The following is a 22,959-nucleotide window of genomic DNA, read 5'->3' on the forward strand; positions in this document are numbered from 1 at the left end:
GGCGTGCGGCGGAAAAACCGGGCCGGATCCGGCCTCCGAAACGGCGTGCGGCGGAAAAACCGGGCCGGATCCGGCCTCCGAAACGGCGTGCGGCGGAAAAACCGGGCCGGATCCGGCCTCCGAAACGGCGTGCCGCAGAAAAACCGGGCCGGATCCGGCCTCCGAAACGGCGTGCGGCGGAAAAACCGGGCCGGATCCGGCCTCCGAAACGGCGTGCGGCGGAAAAACCGGGCCGGAAACGGCGTGCCGCGGAAAAACCGGGCCGGATCCGGCCTCCGAAACGGCGTGCGGCGGAAAAACCGGGCCAGATCCGGCCTCCGAAACGGCGTGCGGCGGAAAAACCGGGCCGGATCCGGCCTCCGAAACGGCGTGCCGAGGAAAAACCGGGCCGGATCCGGCCTCCGAAACGGCGTGCCGCGGAAAAACCGGGCCGGATCGGGCCTCCGAAACGGCGTGCCGAGGAAAAACCGGACCGGATCCGGCCTCCGAAACGGCGTGCCGCGGAAAAACCGGGCCGGAAACGGCCTCCGAAAGGGCGTGCCGCGGAAAAACCGGGCCGGATCCGGCCTCCGAAACGGCGTGCCGCAGAAAAAATGGGCCGGATCCGGCCTCGGAAAAGGCGTGCTGCGGAAAAACCGGGCCGGATCCGGCCTCCGAAACGGCGTGCCGCGGAAAAACCGGGCCGGATCCGGCCTCCGAAACGGCGTGCCGAGGAAAAACCGGGCCGGATCCGGCCTCCGAAACGGCGTGCCGAGGAAAAACCGGGCCGGATCCGGCCTCCGAAACGGCGTGCGGCGGAAAAACCGGGCCGGATCCGGCCTCCGAAACTGCGTGTTGCGGAAAAACCGGGCCGGATCCGGCCTCCGAAATGGCGTGCCGAGGAAAAACCAGACCGGATCTGGCCTCGGAAAAGGCGTGCCGCGGAAAAACGGGGCCGGATCCGGCCTCCGAAACGGCGTGCGGCGGAAAAACCGGGCCGGATCCGGCCTCCGAAACGGCGTGCCGCGGAAAAACCGGGCCGGATCCGGCCTCCGAAACGGCGTGCCGCGGAAAAACCGGGCCGGATCCGGCCTCCGAAAGGGCGTGCCGAGGAAAAACCGGGCCGGATCCGGCCTCCGAAACGGCGTGCCGCGGAAAAACCGGGCCGGATCCGGCCTCCGAAACGGCGTGCGGCGGAAAAACCGGGCCGGATCCGGCCTCCGAAACGGCGTGCCGCGGAAAAACCGGGCCGGATCCGGCCTCCGAAAGGGCGTGCCGAGGAAAAACCGGGCCGGATCCGGCCTCCGAAACGGCGTGCCGCGGAAAAACCGGGCCGGATCCGGCCTCCGAAACGGCGTGCCGCGGAAAAACCGGGCCGGATCCGGCCTCCGAAACGGCGTACCGCGGAAAAACCAGGCCGGATCCGGCCTCCCAAAGGGCATGCCGCGGAAAAACCGGGCCGGGTCCGGCCTCCGAAACGGCGTGCCGCGGAAAAACCGGGCCGGATCCGGCCTCCGAAACGGCGTGCCGCGGAAAAACCGGGCCGGATCCGGCCTCCGAAAGGGCGTGCCGCGGAAAAAACGGACCGGATCCGGCCTCCGAAACGGCGTGCCGCGGAAAAACCGGGCCGGATCCGGCCTCCGAAATGGCGTGCCGAGGAAACACCTGGCCGGATCCGGCCTCGGAAAAGGCGTGCCGCGGAAAAACCGGGCCGGATCCGGCCTCCGAAACGGCGTGTCGCGGAAAAACCGGGCCGGATCCGGCCTCCGAAATGGCGTGCCGAGGAAAAACCAGACCGGATCTGGCCTCGGAAAAGGCGTGCCGCGGAAAAACGGGGCCGGATCCGGCCTCCGAAACGGCGTGCCGCGGAAAAACCGGGCCGGATCCGGCCTCCGAAACGGCGTGCCGCGGAAAAACGGGGCCGGATCCGGCCTCCGAAACGGCGTGCCGCAGAAAAACCGGGCCGGATCCGGCCTCCGAAACGGCGTGCGGCGGAAAAACCGGGCCGGATCCGGCCTCCGAAACGGCGTGCCGCGGAAAAACCGGGCCGGATCCGGCCTCCGAAAGGGCGTGCCGCGGAAAAACCGGGCCGGATCCGGCCTCCGAAACGGCGTGCCGCGGAAAAACCGGGCCGGATCGGGCCTCCGAAACGGCGTGCCGAGGAAAAACCGGGCCGGATCCGGCCTCCGAAACGGCGTGCCACGGAAAAACCGGGCCGGAAACGGCCACCGAAATGGCGTGCGGCGGAAAAACCGGGCCGGATCCGGCCTCCGAAACGGCGTGCCGAGGAAACACCGGGCCGGATCCAGCCTCCGAAATGGCGTGCCGAGGAAACACCGGACCGGATCCGGCCTCGGAAAAGGCGTGTCGCGGAAAAACGGGGCCGGATCCGGCCTCCGAAACGGCGTGCCGCGGAAAAACCGGGCCGGATCCGGCCTCCGAAACGGCGTGCGGCGGAAAAACCGGGCCGGATCCGGCCTCCGAAACGGCGTGCCGCGGAAAAACCGGGCCGGATCCGGCCTCCGAAACGGCGTGCCGCGGAAAAACCGGGCCGGATCCGGCCTCCGAAATGGCGTGCCGAGGAAAAACCGGGCTAGATCCGGCCTCCGAAAGGGCGTGCCGCGGAAAAACCAGACTGGATCCGGCCTCGGAAAAGGCGTGCCGCGGAAAAACCGGGCCGGATCCGGCCTCCGAAATGGCGTGCCGAGGAGACACCGGGCCGGATGCGGCCTCGGAAAAGGCGTGCCGCGGAAAAACGGGGCCGGATCCGGCCTCCGAAACGGCGTGCCGCGGAAAAACCGGGGCCGGATCCGGCCTCCGAAACGGCGTGCCGCGGAAAAACCGGGCCGGATCCGGCCTCCGAAACGGCGTGCCGCGGAAACACCGGGCCGGATCCGGCCTCCGAAACGGCGTGCGGCGGAAAAACCGGGCCGGATCCGGCCTCCGAAACGGCGTGCCGCGGAAAAACCGGGCCGGATCCGGCCTCCGAAACGGCGTGCCGCGGAAAAACCGGGCCGGATCCGGCCTCCGAAACGGCGTGCCGCGGAAAAACCGGGCCGGATCCGGCCTCCGAAACGGCGTGCCGCGGAAAAACCGGGCCGGATCCGGCCTCCGAAACGGCGTGCCGCGGAAAAACCGGGCCGGAAACGGCCTCCGAAACGGCGTGCCGCGGAAAAACCGGGCCGGATCCGGCCTCCGAAAGGGCGTGCCGCGGAAAAACCGGGCCGGATCCGGCCTCCGAAACGGCGTGCCGCGGAAAAACCGGGCCGGGTCCGGCCTCGGAAAAGGCGTGCCGCGGAAAAACGGGGCCGGATCCGGCCTCCGAAACGGCGTGCCGAGGAAAAACCGGGCCGGATCCGGCCTCCGAAACGGCGTGCCGCGGAAAAACCGGGCCGGATCGGGCCTCCGAAACGGCGTGCCGAGGAAAAACCGGACCGGATCCGGCCTCCGAAACGGCGTGCCGCGGAAAAACCGGGCCGGATCTGGCCTCCGAAATGGCGTGCCGCGGAAACACCGGTCCGGATCCGGCCTCCGGAACGGCGTGCCGCGGAAACACCGGGCCGGATCCGGCCTCCGAAACGGCGTGCCGCGGAAAAACCGGGCCGGATCCGGCCTCCGAAACGGCGTGCCGCGGAAAAACCGGGCCGGGTCCGGCCTCCGAAACGGCGTGCCGCGGAAAAACGGGGCCAGATCCGGCCTCCGAAACGGCGTGCAGCGGAAAAACCGGGCCGGATCCGGCCTCCGAAAGGGCGTGCCGCGGAAAAACCGGGCCGGATCCGGCCTCCGAAAGGGCGTGCCGCGGAAAAACCGGGCCGGATCCGGCCTCCGAAACGGCGTGCCGCAGAAAAAACGGGCCGGATCCGGCCTCGGAAAAGGCGTGCTGCGGAAAAACCGGGCCGGATCCGGCCTCCGAAACGGCGTGCCGCGGAAAAACCGGGCCGGATCCGGCCTCCGAAACGGCGTGCCGCGGAAAAACCGGGCCGGATCTGGCCTCCGAAACGGCGTGCCGCGGAAAAACCGGGCCGGGTCCGGCCTCGGAAAAGGCGTGCCGCGGAAAAACCGGGCCGGATCCGGCCTCCGAAACGGCGTGCGGCGGAAAAACCGGGCCGGATCCGGCCTCCGAAACGGCGTGCCGCGGAAAAACCGGGCCGGATCCGGCCTCCGAAACGGCGTGCCGCGGAAAAACCAGACCGGATCCGGCCTCCGAAACGGCGTGCCGAGGAAAAACCGGACCGGATCCGGCCTCCGAAACGGCGTGCCGCGGAAAAACGGGGCCGGATCCGGCCTCCGAAACGGCGTGCCGCAGAAAAACCGGTCCGCATCCAGCCCCCGGAATGGACTGCCGTGGAAAAACCGGACCGGATCCGGCCCCCGGAATGGCGTGCCGCGGCAACACCAGATCGGATCCGGCCCCCGGATTGGCGTACCGCGGAAAAACCAGACCGGATCAGACCCACTGAATGGCGTGCCGCGGAAAAACCGGACCAGATCCGGCCCCTGGAATGGCGTGCCACGGAAAAACCGGACCGGATCCGGCCCACGGAATGGCGTGCCGCTGAAAATCTGGACGTGATCCAGCCCCCAGAATGGACTGCCGCGGAAAAACCGGGCCGGATCCGGCCTCCGAAACGGCGTGCCGCGGAAAAACCGGGCCGGATCCAGCCTCCGAAACGGCGTGCCGCGGAAAAACCGGGCCGGATCCGGCCTCCGAAAGGGCGTGCCGCGGAAACACCGGGCCGGAAACGGCCTCCGAAACGGCGTGCCGCGGAAACACCGGGCCGGATCCGGCCTCCGAAACGGCGTGCCGCGGAAAAACCGGGCCGGATCCGGCCTCCGAAACGGCGTGCCGCGGAAAAACCGGGCCGGGTCCGGCCTCCGAAACGGCGTGCCGCGGAAAAACGGGGCCAGATCGAGCCTCTGAAACGGCGTGCCGCGGAAAAACGGGGCCGGATCCGGCCTCCGAAACGGCGTGCCGCGGAAAAACCGGGCCGGATCCGGCCTCCGAAAGGGCGTGCCGCGGAAAAACCGGGCCGGATCCGGCCTCCGAAAGGGCGTGCCGCGGAAAAACCAGGCCGGATCCGGCCTCGGAAAAGGCGTGCCGCGGAAAAACCGGGCCGGATCCGGCCTCGGAAAAGGCGTGCCGCGGAAACACCTTGGCCGGATCCGGCCTCGGAAAAGGCGTGCCGCGGAAAAACCGGGCCGGATCCGGCCTCCGAAACGGCGTGCCGCGGAAAAACCGGGCCGGGTCCGGCCTCCGAAACGGCGTGCAGCGGAAAAACCGGGCCGGATCCGGCCTCCGAAACGGCGTGTGGCGGAAAAACCGGGCCGGATCCGGCCTCCGAAACGGCGTGCCGCGGAAAAACCGGGCCGGATCCGGCCTCCGAAACGGCGTGCCGCGGAAAAACCAGACCGGATCTGGCCTCGGAAAAGGCGTGCCGCGGAAATACCGGGCCGGATCCGGCCTCCGAAATGGCGTGCCGCGGAAAAACCGGGCCGGATCCGGTCCCCGAAACGGCGTGCCGCGGAAAAACGGGGCCGGATCCGGCCTCCGAAACGGCGTGCCGCGGAAAAACCGGGCCGGATCTGGCCTCCGAAAGGGCGTGCGACGGAAAAACCGGGCCGGATCCGGCCTCCGAAACGGCGTGCGGCGGAAAAACCGGGCCGGATCCGGCCTCCAAAACGGCGTGCCGCGGAAACACCGGGCCGGATCCGGCCTCCGAAACGGCGTGCCGCGGAAAAACCGGGCCGGATCCGGCCTCCGAAACGGCGTGCCGAGGAAAAACCGGGCCGGATCCGGCCTCCGAAACGGCGTGCCGCGGAAAAACCGGGCCGGATCCGGCCTCCGAAACGGCGTGCCGCGGAAAAACCGGGCCGGATCCGGCCTCCGAAACGGCGTGCCGCGGAAAAACCGGGCCGGATCGGGCCTCCGAAACGGCGTGCCGAGGAAAAACCGGGCCGGATCCGGCCTCCGAAACGGCGTGCCGCGGAAAAACCGGGCCGGATCCGGCCTCCGAAACGGCGTGCCGCGGAAAAACCGGGCCGGATCCGGCCTCCGAAACGGCGTGCCGCGGAAACACCGGGCCGGGTCCGGCCTCCGAAACGGCGTGCGGCGGAAAAACCGGGCCGGATCCGGCCTCCGAAACGGCGTGCCGCGGAAAAACCGGGCCGGATCCGGCCTCCGAAACGGCGTGCCGCGGAAAAACCCGACCGCATTCGGCTCCCGGAATGGAGTGCCGCAGAAAAACCGGACCGGATCTGGGCCGCGGAAAAACCGGACCGGATCCGGCCCCCGGAATGGAGTGCCGCAGAAAAACCGGACCGCATTCGGCTCCCGGAATGGAGTGCCGCGGAAAAACCGGGCCGGATCCAGCCTCCGAAACGGCGTGCCGCGGAAAAACCGGGCCGGATCCAGCCTCCGAAACGGCGTGCCGCGGAAAAACCGGGCCGGATCCGGCCTCCGAAAGGGCGTGCCGCGGAAACACCGGGCCGGAAACGGCCTCCGAAACGGCGTGCCGCGGAAACACCGGGCCGGATCCGGCCTCCGAAACGGCGTGCCGCGGAAAAACCGGGCCGGATCCGGCCTCCGAAACGGCGTGCCGCGGAAAAACCGGGCCGGGTCCGGCCTCCGAAACGGCGTGCCGCGGAAAAAAGGGGCCAGATCGAGCCTCTGAAACGGCGTGCCGCGGAAAAACGGGGCCGGATCCGGCCTCCGAAACGGCGTGCCGCGGAAAAACCGGGCCGGATCCGGCCTCCGAAAGGGCGTGCCGCGGAAAAACCGGGCCGGATCCGGCCTCCGAAAGGGCGTGCCGCGGAAAAACCAGGCCGGATCCGGCCTCGGAAAAGGCGTGCCGCGGAAAAACCGGGCCGGATCCGGCCTCGGAAAAGGCGTGCCGCGGAAACACCTTGGCCGGATCCGGCCTCGGAAAAGGCGTGCCGCGGAAAAACCGGGCCGGATCCGGCCTCCGAAACGGCGTGCCGCGGAAAAACCGGGCCGGGTCCGGCCTCCGAAACGGCGTGCAGCGGAAAAACCGGGCCGGATCCGGCCTCCGAAACGGCGTGTGGCGGAAAAACCGGGCCGGATCCGGCCTCCGAAACGGCGTGCCGCGGAAAAACCGGGCCGGATCCGGCCTCCGAAACGGCGTGCCGCGGAAAAACCAGACCGGATCTGGCCTCGGAAAAGGCGTGCCGCGGAAATACCGGGCCGGATCCGGCCTCCGAAATGGCGTGCCGCGGAAAAACGGGGCCGGGTCCGGCCTCCGAAACGGCGTGCAGCGGAAAAACCGGGCCGGATCCGGCCTCCGAAACGGCGTGTGGCGGAAAAACCGGGCCGGATCCGGCCTCCGAAACGGCGTGCCGCGGAAAAACCGGGCCGGATCCGGCCTCCGAAACGGCGTGCCGCGGAAAAACCAGACCGGATCTGGCCTCGGAAAAGGCGTGCCGCGGAAAAACCGGGCCGGATCCGGTCCCCGAAACGGCGTGCCGCGGAAAAACGGGGCCGGATCCGGCCTCCGAAACGGCGTGCCGCGGAAAAACCGGGCCGGATCCGGCCTCCGAAACGGCGTGCCGAGGAAAAACCGGGCCGGAAACGGCCTCCGAAACGGCGTGCCGCGGAAAAACCGGGCCGGATCGGGCCTCCGAAACGGCGTGCCGCGGAAAAACCGGGCCGGATCCGGCCTCCGAAACGGCGTGCCGCGGAAAAACCGGGCCGGATCCGGCCTCCGAAACGGCGTGCCGCGGAAAAACCGGGCCGGATCCGGCCTCCGAAACGGCGTGCCGCGGAAAAACCGGGCCGGATCCGGCCTCCGAAACGGCGTGCCGCGGAAAAACCGGGCCGGATCCGGCCTCCGAAACGGCGTGCCGCGGAAACACCGGGCCGGGTCCGGCCTCCGAAACGGCGTGCGGCGGAAAAACCGGGCCGGATCCGGCCTCCGAAACGGCGTGCCGCGGAAAAACCGGGCCGGGTCCGGCCTCCGAAACGGCGTGCCGCGGAAAAACCGGGCCGGATCCGGCCTCCGAAACGGCGTGCCGCGGAAAAACCGGGCCGGATCCGGCCTCCGAAACGGCGTGCCGCGGAAAAACCCGACCGCATTCGGCTCCCGGAATGGAGTGCCGCAGAAAAACCGGACCGGATCTGGGCCGCGGAAAAACCGGACCGGATCCGGCCCCCGGAATGGAGTGCCGCAGAAAAACCGGACCGCATTCGGCTCCCGGAATGGAGTGCCGCAGAAAAACCGGTCCGCATCCAGCCCCCGGAATGGACTGCCGTGGAAAAACCGGACCGGATCCGGCCCCCGGAATGGCGTGCCGCGGCAACACCAGATCGGATCCGGCCCCCGGAATGGCGTGCCGCGGAAAAACCAGACCGGATCCGACCCACTGAATGGCGTGCCGCGGAAAAACCGGACCGGATCCGGCCCACGGAATGGCGTGCCGCTGAAAATCTGGACGTGATCCAGCCCCCAGAATGGACTGCCGCGGAAAAACCGGACCGGATCCGGCTTCCGGAATGGAGTGCCGTGGAAAAACCCGACCGGATCCGCACACCGGAATGGATTACCGCGGAAAAACCGGACCGGATCCTGGACTGGAACAGCCACCTGGATTGTGGTGGTGTAAAATAACTGGACCGGATCCGCCCCCGTAGTGGAGTTGCGGGAAAAAAACAGACAAAAACCACCCCCCGGAATGGAGTGGCGGGAACTAATCGGACCAGATCCGCCCCCGGAATGGGGTGGCAGGAAATAACCAGACTGGATCTGCCCCCGGAATGGAGTGGCAGGAAAAAAACGGAGCGGTTCCGCCCCTGGAATGGAGTGGCAGGAAATAACTGGACCAAATCCGCCCCTGGAATCGAGTGCCAGGAAATACCGGACCGGATCCGGCCCCAGAATGGAGTGTCAGGAAAATAATGGAGCGGATCTGCCCCTGGAATGGAGTGGCAGGGAAAAGCCTGATCAGATCTGCCCCTGGAAAGGAGTGGTGGGAAAAAAACCGACCTGAACAGCCCCTGGAACGGAGTGGCTGGAAAAAACTGGAGCGGGTCCGCCCCCAGAATGGAGTGATGGGAAATAATTGGACCAGATCTGGCCCCGGAATGCAGTGGCGAGAAATAATTGGAACAGATACACCCCCGGAATGGAGTGGCAGGAACTAACCAGACCGGATCTGCCTTCAGAATGGAGTGTCGGGAAAAATCCCGGACCGAATCTGCCCCCGGAATGGGGTGGCAGGCAAAATCCTGGACCGGATCCGGGCCCAGAATGGAGTGGCGGGAAAATACTGGACCGGATCCGCCCCGGAATGAACTAGTGGACAACACCGGACCCGATCCACCCCCGGAATGGAGTGGCAGGAAAAAACCAGAGCAGATCCGCCCCCAGAATGGAGTGGCAGAAAAAAAAAGGATTGGATCCGGCCCCAGAATGGAGTGGCGGGAAATACCGGACCGGTTCCGGCCCCGGAATGGAGTGGTGGGAAAGAACTGGAGCGGATCCGCCCCGGAATGAGTGTCGGGAAAAATCCTGGACCAGTTCCACCCCCAGAATGGAGTGGCGGGAGAAAAATGGAGCGGATCTGCCCCCGGAATGGAGTGGCGGGAAAAAACCTGGACCGGTTCAACCCCCAGAATGGAGTGTCGGGAAAAAAATGTACCGGATCTGCCCCCAGAATGGAGTGGCGGGAAAAAGCCGGACCGCATCCGCCCCCAGATGGAGTGGCTTGAAAAAACTGCAGCGGATACGCCCCAGAATGGAGTGGAGGGACAAAACCGGACCGCATCTGACCCTGGAATGGAGTGGTGGGAAAAAACCGGACCGGATCCGTCCCTGGAATAGACTGGCAGGAAAAAACCAGACCGGATCCACCCCCAGAATGGAGTTGCGGGAAAAAACCTGGAGCGGATCTGCCCCGCTAATGGACTGGTGGGTAAAACCCTCACCGGTTCCGGCCCCGGAATGGTATGGTGGGAAAAAAACGGACCGGATCCGCCCACGGAATTGAGTGGCGGGGAAAAACCTGCTCCGGATCCGCCCCTGGAATGGAGTGGTGGGAAAAAACTGGACTGGAACCGCCACCTGGATTGGAGTGGTGTAAAATAACTGGACCGGATCCGCCCCCGTAGTGGAGTTGCGGGAAAAAAACAGACAAAAACCACCCCCCGGAATGGAGTGGCGGGAACTAATCGGACCGGATCCGCCCCCGGAATGGGGTGGCAGGAAATAACCAGACTGGATCTGCCCCCGGAATGGAGTGGCGGGAAAAAAACAGAGCGGTTCCGCCCCTGGAATGGAGTGGCAGGAAATAACCGGACCAAATCCGCCCCTGGAATCGAGTGCCAGGAAATACCGGACCGGATCCGGCCCCAGAATGGAGTGTCAGGAAAATAATGGAGTGGATCTGCCCCTGGAATGGAGTGGCAGGAAAAAACCTGATCAGATCTGCCCCTGGAAAGGAGTGGTGGGAAAAAAACGACCTGAACAGCCCCTGGAACGGAGTGGCTGGAAAAAACTGGAGCGGGTCCGCCCCCAAAATGGAGTGATGGGAAATAAATGGACCAGATCCGCCCCCGGAATGGAGTGGCGAGAAATAATTGGAACAGATACGCCCCCAGAATGGAGTGGCAGGAACTAACCAGACCGGATCCGCCCCCGGAATGGAGTGGCAGGAACTAACCAGACCGGATCCGCCCCCGGAATGGAGTGGCAGGGAAAACCCAGACCAGATCTGCCTTCAGAACGGAGTGGCGGGAAAAAACCCGGACCGAATCTGCCCCCGGAATGGGGTGGCGGGCAAAATCCTGGACCGGATCCGGGCCCAGAATGGAGTGGCGGGAAAATACTGGACCGGATCCGCCCCGGAATGGACTAGTGGACAACACCGGACCCGATCCGCCCCCGGAATGGAGTGGCAGGAAAATAATGGAGCGGATCTGCCCCTGGAATGGAGTGGCAGGAAAAAACCGACCTGAACAGCCCCTGGAACGGAGTGGCTGGAAAAAACTGGAGCGGGTCCGCCCCCAAAATGGAGGGATGGGAAAAAAATGGAGCGGATCCGGCCCCAGAATGGAGTGGCGAGAAATAATTGGAACAGATACGCCCCCGGAATGGAGTGGCAGGAACTAACCAGACCGGATCTGCCTTCAGAATGGAGTGTCGGGAAAAAACCCGGACCGAATCCGCCCCCGGAACGGAGTGGCGGGAAAAAGTGAGACCGGAACCGCACACGGAATGGAGTGGCGGGAAAAAACCGGACCAGAACCGCCCGCCGGAATGGAATGGCGGGAAATAACTGTACCAGATCCACCCCCGGAATGGAGTGACGTGGAAAAACTGGAGCGGAGCCACTCCCGGAATGGAGTGGTGGGAAAAAACCAGACCGGATCCGCCCCGATAATGGACTTGTGGGTAAAAACCTTACCGGTTCCGGCCCTGGAATGGAATGGTGGGAAAAAAATGGACCGGATCCGCCCCCAGAATTCAGTGACAGGGAAAAACCTGGACCGGATCCACCCCCGGAGTGGAGTTGTGGGAAAAAACCTGGTCCGGATCTGCCCCCGGAGTGGAGTGGCGGGAAAAAAACAGACCAGATCTGCCCCTGGAATGGAGTGGCAAGAAAAAACCGGACCGGAAAAGCCCCTGGAACAGAGTGGCAGCAAATAACCGGACCGAATCCACCCCTGGAATCGAGTGCCGGGAAATACCAGACCGGATCTGGCCCCAGAATGGAGTGTCAGGAAAAAAATGGAGTGGATCTGCCCCTGGAATGGAGTGGCAGGAAAAAACCGGATCAGATCCGCCCCCGGAATGGAGTGGCAGGGAAAAACCGGAGCAGCCCCCGGAATGGAGTGGCAGGAAAAAGCCAGACCGCATCTGCCCCCAGATGGAGTGGCTCGAAAAAACTGCAGCGGATCTGCCCCAGAATGGAGTGGAGGGACAAAACTGGACCGCATCCGACCCTGGAATGGAGTGGCGGGAAAAAACCTTACCGGTTCCGCCCCTGGAATGGAATGGTGGGAAAAAAACGGACCAGGTCTGCCCCCGGAATGGAGTGACGGGGAAAAACCTTGACCGGAACCGCCCACGGAGTGGAGTTGCGGGAAAAAACCTGGACCGGATCCGCCCCCGGAGTGGAGTAGCGGGGAAAAAAACAGACCGGATCCGCCCCCGGAATGGAGTGGTGGGAAAAAACCGTACCGGAACCGCCACCTGGATTGGAGTGGCGTAAAATAACCGGACCGGATCTTGCCCCGGAATGGAGTGGCGGGAAAAAACCTGGACCGGATCCGCCCCCGGAATGGGGTGGCAGGAAAAAAACGGACCGGTTCCGCCCCTGGAATGGAGTGCCGGGAAATACTGGACCGGATCTGGCCCCAGAATGGAGTGTCAGAAAAAAAATGGAGTGGATCTGCCCCTGGAATAGAGTGGCAGGAAAAAACGGATCAGATCCGCCCCTGGAATGGAGTGGCGGGGAAAAACCTGACCGGATCTGCCCCCGGAATGGACTGGCGGGAAAAAACTGGACCGGATCCGCGCCCGGAATGGTGTAGCGGGGAAAAACCTGACCAGATCTGCCCCCCGGAATGGAGTGATGGAAAAAACCCGGACTGGATCCAGCCACAGAATGGAGTGGCGGTGCAGAAACAGACCAGATCCACTCCCGGACGGAGTGGCGGGACAAAACTGAACCGGATCCGAACCCAGAATGGACTGGCGGGACAACACCAGACCGGATCCAACCCCGGAACGTAGGGGCAGGAAAAAACCCGGAGCGGATCCGCCCCCGGAATGGATTTGTGGGACAAAACTGGAGTGGATCTGCCCCTGGAATGGAGTAGCAGGAAAAAACCGGACCAGATCCACCCCCGGAATGGAGTGGTGGGAAAAAACCAGATCAGAACCGCCCCCGGAATGGAGTGGTGGGAAAAAACCTGGATCGGATACACCCCCGGAATGGGGTCCTGCCGGGCAATTCTGGTATTCGGCTCAACACTTAATGGGGATCGGCGGACACTTCATGTAGTCGGCGCAACAGATAATGTTGTCAGGTCGGGCACTTACATTCGTAGGCGCAACAGCTAATGGCCGGAAAAAACCTGGACCGGATCCGCCCCCAGAATGGGGTGGGGGGAAAAAAACAGACCGGAACCACCCCCCGGACTGGAGTGGCGAGAAATAATCGGACCAGATCTGCCCCCGGAATGGAGTGGCAGGAAATACCGGTCCGGATCCAGCCCCGGCATGGAGTGGTGGGAAAAAACTGGAGCGCATCCACCCCCGGAATGGAGTGTCAGGAAGAAATGGACCAGATCCACTCCCGGAATGGACTGGCGGGACAACACCAGACCGGATCCACCCCCGGAATGGAGAGGCGGGAAAAAAACGGACCGGAACAGCCCCTGGAACGGAGTAGCGGGAAAAAACTGGAGCGGGTCTGCCACCGGAATGGAGTGGCGGGAAAAAAATGGACCAGATACGCCCCCGGAATGGAGTGGCAGGAAATAACCAGACCAGATCCGCCCCCGGAATGGAGTGGTGGTTAAAACCCTGACCGGATCCGCCCCCAGAATGGAGTGGCGGGAAAAATCCTGACTGGATCCACCCCCCGAATGAAGTGGCGGGAAAAAAACAGACCAACTCCGCCCCTGTAATGGACTGGTGTGTAAAACCCTTACCGGATCCGCCTCTGGAATGGAATGGTGGGAAAACCCGGACCAGATCCGCCCCAGAGATAGAGTGGCAGGGAAAACCCTTACCGGATCTGCCTTCAGAATGTAGTGGCTGGAAAAAACCCGGACCGAATCTGCCCCCGGAATGGGGTGGCGGGCAAAAACCTGGACAGGAACCGCCCCAGGAATGGAGTGGTGGGAAAATACTGGACCGGATCTGCCCCGGAATGGAGTGGCGGGACAACACCGGATTGGATCCGCCCCCGGAATGGAGTGGCAGGAAATAACCGGAGCGGATCCACCCCCAGAATGGAGTGGCAGGAAAAAAAGGATCGGATCCGGCCCCGGAATGGAGTGGTGGGAAATACCGGACCAGTTCTGCCCCTGGAATGGAGTGGTGGGAAAATGCTGGAGTGGATCCGCCCCCGGAATGGAGTGGCGGTGAAGAAACTGGAGCGGAACCGCCCTCAGAATGGAGTGTCGGGAAAAAACTGGAGCGGATCTGACTCCGGAATGGTCTGGCGGGACAACACCAGACCAGATCCGCTCCCAGAATGGAGTGTCAGGAAAAAAATGGAGCGGATCTGCTCCCAGAATGGAGTGCTGGGGAAAAACCTTACCGGATCCATCCCCAGATGGAGTGGCGGGAAAAAACTGGACCGGATCCACCCCCGGAATGGAGTAGCGGGGAAAAACCTGACCGGATCTGCCCCCGGAATGGACTGGCGGAAAAAACCCACACATGATCCGCCCCCGGAATGGACTGGCGGAACAACACCAGACCGGATCCGCTCCCGGAATGGAGTTGCAGGAAAAAAACGAAGCGGATCCGCCCCGGAATGGAGTAGCGGGAAAAAACCATACTGGAACAGCCCCTGGAACGGAGTGGTGGGAAAAAAACGGAGCGGGTCCGCTCTGGTGTGGCGGTGCAGAAACGGACCGGATCTGCTCCCGAATGGAATGGTGGGACAAAACTGGACCGGATCCGCCCCCAGAATGGACTGGCGGAACAACACCGGACCGGATATGCCCCTGGAATGGACTGGCAAGAAAAACCCTGACCGGATCTGCACATGGAATGGAGTGGTGGGAAAAACCCGGACCGGATCCGCCCCCGGAATGTAGTTGCAGGAAAAAACCTGGACCGGATCCGCCCTTGGATTGGGGTCCGGCCGGGCAATTCCGGTATTCGGCACAACACTTAATATGGTCTGGCCGGGCACGTCCATTCTTCGGCTCAACACATAATGCAGTCCGGCTGGGCACTTCCAGTAGTCGGCGCAACAGTTAATGGGGTCCGGCCGGGCACTTCCCGTCGTCTCCGCAACGCTTAATGGTGTCCGGCTGGGCACTTCTGGTCGTGTGCGCAACACTTAATATGGTCTAGCCGAGCAATTCCGGTAGTCAGTGCATCACTTAATGGGGTCCGGCCACACACTTCCGGTAGTCGGCACAATAGTTACTGGTGTCCGGCTGAACGCTTCGGTTTGTCTGTGCAACAATTAATGGCATCCAGCCAGCCACTTCTGGTCGTCGGCGTTACACTTAATGGGGTCCAGCTGGGCACTTCCTGTAGTCGACGCAAGACTTAATGGGGTCCGGCCAGACACTTCCATTCGTCGGCGCAATACTTAATATGCTTCTGCCGGGCACTTCCGTTAGTCGGCGCAGCATTTAATGGTGTCCGGCTGCGCACTTCCAGTAGTCATTGCAACACTTCATGGCGTCTGACTGGGCACTTCCATTCGTCGGCGCAACACTTACTGGCGTCCGTCCGGGCAGTTCCGGTTGTCTGCGCAACACTTAATGGTGTCTGGGCGAGCACTTCCATTCGTCGGCACACCACTTAATGACGTCCCGCCGGGCACGTCCGGTATTCGGCGCAACAGTTAATGGCGTCTGGCCAGACACTTCCGGTCGTCTCCGCAACACTTTATATGGTCCGGCCGGGCACTTCAGTCATCTGCGCAACACTTAATGGGGTCCAGCCTGGCACTTCCGGTAGGCGGCGCAATAGTTAATGGGTCCGGATGGCCACTTCTGGTCATCTGCGCAACACTTAATGGGGTCTGGCCAGCTACTTCCGGTCGACGGCGCAACACTTAAGGGCGTCCGGTCAGGCACTTCTGTTAGTTGGCGCAGCACTGAATGGGGTCTGGCCGGGCACTTCTGGTCGTCGGCGCAACAGCTAATGGCATCTGGCCGGGCACATCTGGTCGTCGGTGCAACAGTTCATGGCGTCTGGCTGGGCACTTCCGGTAGTCTGCGCAACACTTAATGGGGTCTGGACGGCCACTTCCGGTCGTCGGCGCAGCACTTACTGGTGTCCGGCCGGGCACTTCCATTCATCGGCGCAACACTTAATATGCTTCTGCCGGACACTTCTGATAGTTGGCGCAACACTTAATGGCGTCCGGCCAGGCACTTCCGGTAGTCTGCACAACACTTTATGGGGTCCGGCTGGGCACTTCCAGTAGTCGGCGCAACAGTTCATGGCATCCGGCCGGGCACTTCCGGTATTCGGCGCAACACCTAATGGCTTCCGGCCGGGCACTTCCAGTAGTCAGCGTAACGGTTCATGCCGTCCGGTCGGGCACTTCCGGTCGTCGGCGCAATACTTAAAGGGGTCCAGCCACGTGTTTCCGGTAGTCGGCGTTACACTTAATGGGGTCCGGCTGGGCACTTCCTGTAGTCGACGCAACACTTAATGGGGTCCGGCCAGACACTTCCATTCATCGGCGCAATACTTAATATGCTTCTGCCGGGCACTTCCGGTATTCGGCGCATCACTAAATGGTGTCCGGCTGGGCACTTCCGGTAGTTGGCGCAACAGTTAACGGCATCCGGCCGGGCCCTTCCATTCGTTGGTGCAACAATTAATATGTTCTGGCCGGGCACTTCAGGTAGTCAGTGCAACACTTAATGGGGTCTGGCCGGACACTTCCAGTAGTCGGCGCAACAGTTCATGGCATCCGGCCGGGCACTTCCGGTCATCGGCGCAACACTTAATGGCGTCCGGCCGGGCACCTTTGGTTGTTGGCGCAACAGTTAATGGGTCCGGCCGGGCACTTCCGGTAGTCAGTGCAACACTTAATGGGGTCCGGCCGGGCACTTCTGGTAGTCGGCGCATCACTAAATGGTGTCCGGCCGGGCGCTTCCAGTAGTTGGCGCAACAGTTAATTGTGTCCGGCTGGGCCCTTCCATTCGTCGGCGGAACACTTAATATGCTTCGGCCGGGCACTTCAGGTAGTCAGTGCAACACTTAATGGCGTCTGGCTGAGCACTTCCTGTCGTCTGTGCAACACTTAGTGGGGTCCGGTCAGGTACTTCTGGTTGTCTGCGCAACACTTAATGGGGTCCGGCTGGGCACTTCCGGTAGTCGGCGCAACACTTAATGGGATCCGGCCAGGCACTTCCAGTCGTCGACGCAACACTTAATGGGGTCTGGCTGGGCACTTCTGGTCGTTGGCGCAATACTTAATGGTGTCCGGCTCGACCCTTCTGGTAGTCAACGCAACACTTCTGGCCCCTTTGGTGTGGGAGCAATCCTGCGACGTTCAGGATTTTGGCAGCCGTCTCAGCAAAAAATGCGACTCGGCCGAGAACAGGAACTTTCTGATTTTTGGGAGGCTAGGCAGGCGCAGAGCCCCAGTATTGGTGTGCCTGCGCATGCAGTGCTGGAGGTCGTTGAGGCCCAGCAATAGCTTTTAATGGTGACCCCTTTAGTGTGGGAGCAATCCTGGGACGTTCTGAATTTTGGAGGCCGTCTTTGGTGAAATTGAGAGTGGGACAATGGAGGCAACATTTGGTTTTTTAGGAGGCTAGGTAAGCACAGAGCCCCAGTGTTGGTGTGTCTGTGCAAGCGCTGCCAAGGGTCAATGAGGCCCAGTAACAGCCTTTTGCGATGGGCCGGCCCAGATGTGGGGACCCCCCATGAACCTCTCCCTCCTCTTTGCAGTGGGTCAGCCCAAGTGTGGGGTTGTCCAGTCCCTTCCCCTGCCCTTTGCGATGGGCCGGGCCATATGTGGGGCTCACCAATCAGTTTAGAGATATGAAAATACTACTCGAAGAGGTAGATAAGCTCTGTAGACTTTTGTTTCTAGAAACCTGACTTAGGATCCTAATGTTTCATTACGGGCAATAGTGCTTAGGTGTATGTCTGTTGTTATTTGGCAGGGCCAGCAGAGTCAGACGAACATTGGATTTAGAAATGCCACACCTAAAACAGGAGTTAAAACTATAAAAGCACCAAGGGTAGCGAAATAGCAGCCTAAAATGAAATCTACTTCAAAGAAATCATCATACAAAACACTGTGGTAAACAGTATGATGTCATGACTTAAGCCTAGACCATCATCTTAAGAGCGTGTAAGGGACACTATTTTCTGATGTTTGACTCTTGCTAAAAGGAGACAACCTGGATTCTTCTAAAAGCACCTCCCTGACATTAAGAGCAAGCCACCTTTTCTGAAAGTCACAGAAAACCTGCATTATATAAACTCCTTCGGAAGTGCTTAAGATAATATCTAGGGATGTCTTATAAATCTATGGCTCTGAGCCACATATTTTCAAAGGTTGGTAGTCAATCTTGGCAAATAAAGAAATGAGGTAATTACATACTTTGTGCAATCCCCGATTTAATGGGATGAGTCAAATCAGAAGACCTGGAACAGCACGCAATTGCTTGGTTAATTTTCCATGTATTTTACCAATATTGCAACATACAAAGGAAACTGTCTCAATCGGGTTAGCCAACAGAATCTGTTTCTTCTCAACTCTCATCACTGTTCTCATATCCAAACAGAATTTTTTTACCTGCTATTGCTTTATCTTTCATTCATATTCCCTTCACAGATGGCTTCCAACAACTGCAATGGGCAAATAATTTTAAAGAAATGAAATACAATCATTAACTACAGAAGTATGAAGTTTAATTATTTCTAAGAGCAGCTTTCATCTGGCAAGCCCTTGTCAACAAAAAAGGCCCCTGGCTAGCGGCAGGACTTCAAAACTTACCACCTTACTATCCAGACAACATTAAACTATTATAGGTGCCGCCCAGGAATAGAAGTAAAAATAACTTATTATGCCTGGCACTGATGGATTGAAATTAAAATATAAATTAATTAGGCACATTATAGATAATTGTTTTCATAACTGCCACATCAAATGTCAGGTTTTCAGTGCAGATCTTGCGTTGAATATTATTTTATGACTTCCCTTGACAAACAGAAGGTCGTTTCCAACAAGAAGGCACACCAGAGACAGGAAAGCATGAACTTGCACTAATTCTGACAGCATACTTTAAAGAGAAGTTAATCCTTTCTTCAGTCTAAATTTAAATAAATATTTAGGTCTCAAATCAGTAACAATGTTTGGCTCCTGTATGAGAATAGCCCACATAATGCCACAGAGGCCTTCAGCAGCCCAGCATGACCATCTGCAACGTAGGAGCCTGAACATACTTTTTTCTTTAAATTGAATTGTACCCTTTGGTGGTAGCTTCCCAGGCCCTATAATTATCCAGGAGTGTAAATGATAGCTGATTACAAAACAAAACCAAAAGCACACACACACTAAAACAAACCAACCTAGCAAAATGCGCCTGGGAGGTGAGGGGAGAGTTACACAATTGCTTTACAGGGGAGCAGGCTGCCCCACGCCAATGGCTGCCCCACAGAAACACCTAGCAGAGCAAGGATGAATGCCCAGCTCTGCTGTCCCTCAGACTTCTTGCTTACTTCCCAGGCTCCCTGTAGGGACCCACGCGGGGCACAGCAAGTGCCCACGTGTCCCGTTAATCCTGGGCAGCAGCAGCCCACCCCAAGGGAAGGCAGGAGCAGCCACGAATCCTCTCGAAGACTGCCAGAGATGGGGGTACCTACAGCACAGCTCTGACACTGCCTGGGACCTGCACCTGAGATTAAATGGAGGGGCTTGGAGCGGGGGACCGAGGTGAGGTTGCTCAGGGCAATTTATTCCCATTGAAGCCTCCCGTGCACATGAGTCCCTGATACTCAACACCTCTTGCAGCACAAGCAATGACGCACCGGGTTGCTGAGATGGCAACGTGGTAGGACTCCATAGTGGCTCATCCTAAATCATGGGAGGCTTCTCCATCAGCTAACAGAGGTTTCTTTGGGCAGCAGACACTAAACAAAATGTATATGAAACAACGATGCAGTTATCACACAGTCCTGCATTTACAGTGCATGAATATTTCCTAGCTGCATTTCTTCATGACTAAAAGCACACCGCACAGAAGCTGTCTAACCTGGTCTCACCGTGCCCCATCCTCAACTGGATTAAAACCCTCCTATGGGCAGCAGCTTGGTCCCATAAAGTGTTTACTGTGGTCTTCACATGATTAATTTTGGTACTTAACAGCACGTTTCTTTGAATTCAAAACAATGTTGAGAAATAATGACTGAACAGAAGGAAAATATGAAACACACTAATATTGTCATTGTTAAGAACTCCAATAACATTTATAATTGGCACTTCACTAGAAGTCTGAAGCTTCCTACTGCCTATCAGCAACTCATCTAAGCAAAATTCCTGATCTCCAAGTAGTTATTCATTTAAAAAACCTGTAAACAAAAAGCCTTCATGAGTAACGACTTTCATGAAGCTGACCTTATAACACCAGCAGAAATTAATCCTTCCCTCAGTTCATCTTAATGTGACGGTAACTACAGTGCTTCAGTGGAGTGAACAATTCTAAGAAGAAAAAGCATACAGACTAAAAGCCCAACAGCAGTCCTTAAAATTAAATTGCTGAGTTGTATACAGCTGCATTCATTTTTCAGTACTGCTAAACGTTTTCAAAGGATTCTATACAGCCAACATCAAATTCCTGCATCTCACATCAGGCTTGAGAAACTAAGCAAATTAGAGATGAGACATCTCAAGCCACACTGGTGCCAAGTAAGGAACACAGTTTTGTTCTAATCCACATCATTCAAGATTAATAGATTCCAAGGGCCAACACCAGAAGGTCCCTAACAAGTAAACAACAGTAAGTACAGCCAGATATATTTATTATAAAAATCAAATACCATTACTAAATATTAAACCCTGATTTTTTAAAACAAAATAAATTATTAAAAAGTGAAATTTCCAAGCAAAACAAATAATAATTGCTGCTCAAAAGTTAGAAACCACTTAGAATCCTGCATGAATACTACTGCATAGGCCCCATTTGCTTGTTTCATTCTGATCACCTAAAATGTCCACATACCAGGCAGTTGTTTTCCTCTTAATTAACACCCAGCCACAACTTCATCACGTCCGCTTCTGCATCTCCCCATTTCTGGCTAGATTTGGAGCACAAATCACAGAATCAGCATGTGCGGATCAAGCACAACGTGTCTGTGCTACTGTGGTGTTGTAAATAATTATTTGTAGCAACAACAACGTTATTCAAGTATGATCCCTGTAATATGCTCTTTAAATGCGAACATAACAGGCAGTGAAATAAGTTAATACAAAGAGTTAAAAAGTCAGATTACAAATAATTTTTTATCTAATGCCTCATTCCTTTTTGTGAGTGACTTTTTTTCCCCATGAGAAAACACCATTCATAACAGTACATCTAATTTTAAAACATCCCTTCCACTGCCCCACTCTAACCCTTCTTTCCTCTGAGCTTAAAACATAGAATTTATTAAAAGCAGGTAGGTTAAAATATTCTCACATAGCATTTATTTGCAATACATTCACAGAACGTTCACTCCTTTTTCTGAAGTGTTCTTGTTAACAAAAACATGGGGTTTTTTTACATGTTTTGATTATAATGGGAAGGACTTGTAAACATTAAGCACATGACAAGGAGTCACAAAAATAGCCAAAATTTTCACCTATTTTCAGGTGTCTGAATTTGCATGTCATATCATCCAATGATATCACTTATCAAAGAAGAAGTCACGTTTAATAGCAACAACTACATTACAATTGCAGCTGTAGTGTTGAAGGTGATTCAACACCATCTGAATTTTTCTATTCTTTTTCTTTTAACACTGCTACCATTAGCTTTTTATCACTATGGAAATTTCAAAATACTTACAATCTTGAAAATGGAGCAGGAATACTCCTCATCAGAAGAAACCTTCGCAGTTAGACTTGACGAAAACTCTGTTCATCTAAAGAAAGTTAGCACAGGTCATTTGATAGTCATGTAAACACATAATAGCACTTCTGCACTCACTCGAGTTTATAAAAACTAAATCACCACTGTCTGTCTTTATCATGAGAAAAATTCAAACATGCTTCATTTTTGCACTAAGGAGATACAATAGGTTTTTTTAATCTGTGCCCTTTTTTCAAGACGCACAATTAAACATACTGTAAACAGTATACCCTCTGTCACTCCAAGCTTTAATGCCTAAGCCACTCTGCTATTTCTACTTATGTTTCTCTGAACTGAACACAGAAGAAATTCCCAGAAAATCTTTTGCACAGCCCCAGATCCTTCAGAATTCTGCTGCTACTGTTAGAAGAGTGTGCCTTTTTTCTTGTGAAATCAATGGTATTTAATGGAATGTGTCCTTCAAGGCTGTTTTCAAATGATTAGTTTTTAAATATATATATATGTATTTGAGTATTGTTCTAAAACACACCATCTTTCTAATGATAGAAGATTGCCGCTATTTCAAAGCGGGCTGTGATTGACAGAATTAGGCACGCAGACATCAATGAAAACAAATGGGAAAAATACATACAGTTAGCAACAAGCTATTTTAAGCACTATTAGCAGTCCCAGTTTGATACCTAGAAGAATAAATTCAAAAACATGTCTGTGCACTATGGTATTTGTGGTACTAATGAATTCCAAAGCGTAAACATCAGCCAGAATACTTTATCTATAACATGTACATATGTATGCCTACACATACATTGCTCACACCCCCCACATCAACCAGCCCTATTCCGGTTTTCCACAGAAAGCGATCACTCATGCTAAAACTGTCTGTGAAATAACTAGAGAGTGATATCCAGCAAGAAATGCAGGCCTATGCAGAGCTTCAACCCGAAACACCACCTCTATCGCGCAATCAGCAGAAACAAGCCTTTAGCTTGTGAGCTTCTCCTCACGCAGACCACCTCTTCATTCTATCAGTAAGTCACAGCTGTTAAAAGGGGCTGTCGTCTTCCCTATGGCCTCGAAGCTGTGCCATTTTTTTGAAAATTCAGCCTGCACTTATATTTTTCTGTTTTGCCCAGAGCTTATGACTAGAGGAGAACTCGAGTACAAGCCCGGCCTTTTAATCAGTTTCTACTGAAACAAAATCTCCTTAAAATAATACAGGAAATTTTGCT

Source organism: Phalacrocorax aristotelis, chromosome 19, assembly GCF_949628215.1.
Source record: "Phalacrocorax aristotelis chromosome 19, bGulAri2.1, whole genome shotgun sequence".
NCBI classification, from domain to species: domain Eukaryota; kingdom Metazoa; phylum Chordata; class Aves; order Suliformes; family Phalacrocoracidae; genus Phalacrocorax; species Phalacrocorax aristotelis.